Source organism: Myotis lucifugus, unplaced genomic scaffold, assembly GCF_000147115.1.
Source record: "Myotis lucifugus unplaced genomic scaffold, Myoluc2.0 scaffold_37, whole genome shotgun sequence".
Taxonomy (NCBI): domain Eukaryota; kingdom Metazoa; phylum Chordata; class Mammalia; order Chiroptera; family Vespertilionidae; genus Myotis; species Myotis lucifugus.
In genome coordinates, this window is record NW_005871085.1 from 3,109,329 (window position 1) to 3,113,468 (window position 4,140).

The following is a 4,140-nucleotide window of genomic DNA, read 5'->3' on the forward strand; positions in this document are numbered from 1 at the left end:
AGTGCACAATTTAGTAGGTTAAGTCAGAAAACACTCAGTACAATGAAATATGAAAAGCCTTTTCTTAAACATCAGGGAGGGGAAAGAAAGATGTGAGTTGTTTTAAAGAGTTTACATTGGCTTCAGTTAAAGGGGTAGGGGGAGCTGAAGCGGAGCTAGCTCTGGGATAGGTGCAGAGTTCATCAGGAAGAAATGCTTGCTCCTTTGGATGGTGTGGGCAACAGTCTGGAAAGTTCATGACTAAGCAAGAAGCATAGGTTCCTAGGGCTCCATTGCACCTAGCTGTTCTCTTTAGGTAATTGGAGAAATAGCCCCCTGAAAGTTAACTCAAAGTTTTAATGCACACTCAGGAAGGTAAGTAGTCTTTGTTGGTTTGCCCTGCAATTGCTAAAGAATTAACCTCTCTTTTCTCATCCTTTCACCCTCTGGATGCCTGTAATTAGTTTAGGACAACTCAGATTTTTTTCCTTTTTAGTAGAAACCATAAGACTTCAGATCTGAAAGGTAAGGAAGGGCATTATAGGAAAACTGGAGGGGACCAAACAAGGCAGACAGGCCCTCGAGGCAGCTGTGGTTCTGAGCTTGGGCTGCATCCGTTCCTGATCATTGTCAGCTGGAAGTTTGTCTCAAGTGGCCCTCTATGTGCCTGCCATCCCAATTGGCCATGTCCTGATAGTCACTGTGGGTCAGGAAAGCAGACTCAGTGTCCCAGCAGCAGAACACCCAAAGCACTAGGATGGTGAATCTGCCAGAAATATAGGCTCCATCCTCAGTGCCAGAGAAAACACAGAAGTCTGTGGTCTTCCTACAATTTGTGGGGTTTTAGTTATTCCATGACCAGGACAGGCAAAAATTAGTGGTGCCAAATCCAACTCAGGGTAGGTAGAAAATTACCTTTCAGATCTGGGGAAATTTATATAATGGATCATCTCAATATGGTTGAGAGAGAGAGAGAGAGAGAGAGAGAGAGAGAGAGAGAGAGAGAGAAGGAAGGAAGAAAAAGAGGGAACAGGGAGAGAAAGAAATAGCAGAAGGAAGGAAGAGGCAAGTAGAGAGAGGGGGGAGAGAGAAGGGAGGGAGAAAGGATGGAACAAAGGAAGTTAGAAAGAAAAGAAAAAAGAAATTGGGCCCCACATAGCTTTATAAGCATTGAGTTTATGTAAATACTAGAAGCCTGGTGCATAAAATCTTGCACTGGTGGGGTCCCTCTGGGTGGCCTGCAGGGATCGGGTCCAAACGCAGTCTAACGCTGCCTGCGGCTCCTACATGACTGTCCTGCTCATCTTGGCCCCACTGTGCCTGCTGCGGGCTCCTGCCCAATCAATCCCAATCCAGAGAGGCTCTCTCTGCCACAGCAGTGCTCACCAGCCATGAGCTTTGGTGTCTGGAGCCCTCCCAAAGGGAGTGGCCTGCGGTATTGGGCTGAAACCAGTTCTCTGTCATCCCCCGAATGGTCCCTGATTGGGAGACAGTGCAGGCCAGGCGGAGGGACCCCACTGGTGCATGATTGGACTGGGGAGGGACCACATGTTGGCTCCAGGGTGTGTCTGGCCCATCACATTCAGTCCAGATTGGCCGGACCCCAGCAGCAAGCTAACCTACTGGTCAGAGCATCTGCCCCCTGGTGGTCAGTGCACATCATAGCGACTGGTCAATAGGTTGACTGCCCCCTGGTGGTCAGTGCACATCATAGTGAGTGGTTGAGCAGCCTTAGCATATTATGCTTTGATTGGTTGTTCAGTTATTCTGCTGTTCAGTCTATTTGCATATTACCCTTTTATTATATAGGATTATTGGCTGTAGGCTGGTTTGTGAGCTAGGAGTGAGGTTGGCAAAGGGTTTAAGTAATGGTGGCTGAGCTAAGTCCCCTCTTGAATTTCACAACCCAAGGGCATGTACCCAAGAGAAAAGAGCTGATTCCCATTTGGCTCTCACTGATTTTCCCAAGATCACCTTCATGTAGTCAGGGCTCAATCTGAAATTGCTCCCCATAGCCAATGAGGACAGGCACATGGGAATGTCTCTACCCTTTTCTGAAGCTGTTCTAGCTCCTGGTCCTTTTGGATCAGGAGCTACAAGGGAAAGAAAATCAATAGAACCTTTCTCTTTAGGTCCAGCTCTTGGAGTGGTGGTGAAGGGTCAGTTGGCCACGGTTTGGAGTTGTTTCTGATGAACCTGGCTCTGATCTGGATTCCTGCTCTCTTGCCAAGGCTTGGTCTAAGGAGGGAAGGAAAAGCAAAGGCAAAGGTATTTTAGGGAATGGTGACAAGTTCAGTGTAGATGAAGAGTAAAATGACAGGTGAGCAGTGGGAGACAAAGATGAAAGTAAGGGAAGGGGCGTAATGTCTGATGAGCCATGCGTTCCATAATGAGCAAGAGGACATTACATAGACAGTGCCTACTTAACACTCATGGTGGTTCTGAAGCAAGGTATTGACATTATCCCACAGGCCATTGAGTGAAAGGCATTTTGCTGTCAGAGTGACTAGCTGGAAGGTCTGACCTATAACCCTGGCAGCAGCATGACTTGAGAGGAGGGATCAGATTGGAAATAGTTTTCAAAGGTAGAGTCAGGAGTTTGTTAGTCAGAACAGGAAGAGGAAGGACCTGTCAACACTTCAGAAAAGTCACCAGTAACCCCTCAGGGTACATAGTGCCAGTTAACCCCATGGGGCACCACTCGGCTCATTAAAAAGTCTGAGGCAGACCCTGTGTAGAGCCTAAGTTTCCTCAAAAATCCCAAGTACACATAGGAAGCAGCCGTACTGGGCTGGGAGGGGGAGAACAAATACTTTCTGAGCCCTGAAAATAAAGAGAATTGACTTAGGGGCTTCCACCCTGAATTTTAAAATATGGACTAATGATAGGCTTTTGGATTAGGAGTGGGTTATCTGTTCCACCCTGGAATCTGGGAGATTTGGGTCTTTCCTTATCATTACACCCTAAGGTTCTTCTCTGGGTCTTGATCCACACCTTGACCATGACTTCCTCATCTGGGCCCAGATATTGGTATCCTTTGTATCTCCTCAGGTGGGTCTCTCTGACTTATGTAACTTAGCCCCTATTTCAGACATTGAATTTTTTTCTGACTTCTCAGCTCAGTCCCTTTCAGACTGGCTAGTCATCTGATCTCCACTCTCTCCTTCCCTACATCCTCCTTCCTTGGCAGCTCCTGCGTGCCCTCCAACCAGTTCTCAGAGAATCCTGGCCAGAAAGGGATGGCACTAATGTGAAACAATACTGTTGACTTTAACAAACAGAAAGCCAGATATTTCTCCTGCCAAGTGGTTTTATTCAGGAACAACGAAGAATCACAAGTTTGGATATGCAGTCTAATGGTTAGCCATGTGCAAGTTTTAAGTAATTAGGAAAGGAAAATCTGTTATAGAGGAGAAAAGGAAGTTGGGAGAGCCATTATTAACTGAGTTCTTCCTGTTGTGTTCCTTGATCCATGTACTGCATAGAACTCCCCCTTCTGAACTTCTGCCCTCATTTTATCTTTATTTTTTTTTTTTTTTTTTTAATATATTTTTTTATTGATTAAGATATTACATATGTGTCCTTATACCCACGTTACCCCCTACCCCCCCCCCGCTCATGCCCCGCCCCCCGCTGTCCGTGTCCATTGGCTAGACCTACATGCTTGCATGTAAGTCCTTTGGTTGATCTTTCCCCCTTACCCCCACCCTCCCCTACCTTCCCTCCAAGGCCCGACAGTCCAATCAATGCCTCTCCATCTCTGGATCAGTCCTTGTTCATCAGTTTATGATGTTCATTATATTCCACAAATGAGTGAGATCATGTGGTATTTATCCTTCTCTGACTGGCTTATTTCACTTAGCCTAATGCTCTCTAGTTCCATCCATGGTGTGGCAAATGGTAAGAGTTCCTTTTTCTTCTTCCTCTTCTTAAAGAATACCTTTCAGCATTTCATATAATGCTGGTTTGGTGGTGATGAACTCCTTTAGCTTTTTCTTATCTGTGAAGCTCTTTATCTGACCTTCAATTCTGAATGATAGCTTTGCTGGATAAAGTAATCTTGGTTGTAGGTTCTTGCTATTCATCACTTTGAATATTTCTTGCCACTGTCTTCCGGCCTGCATGGTTTCTGTTGAGAAATCAGCTGACAGTCGTATGGGT

The 4,140-nt window shown here is 45.9% G+C and overlaps 1 long non-coding RNA gene across 1 annotated transcript in view; it reads right to left on the bottom strand.

The window, feature by feature from the left end:
- Positions 1-2,106: 2,106 nt before the first annotated feature.
- The window catches only part of LOC111825706, a 15,402-nt gene continuing 13,368 nt past the window's right edge, over positions 2,107-4,140 (bottom strand). Inside the window, exon 2 of the long non-coding RNA XR_002828909.1 lies at positions 2,107-2,217. This is a non-coding gene — a long non-coding RNA (uncharacterized LOC111825706). The remainder of the gene's footprint in view (positions 2,218-4,140) is intronic.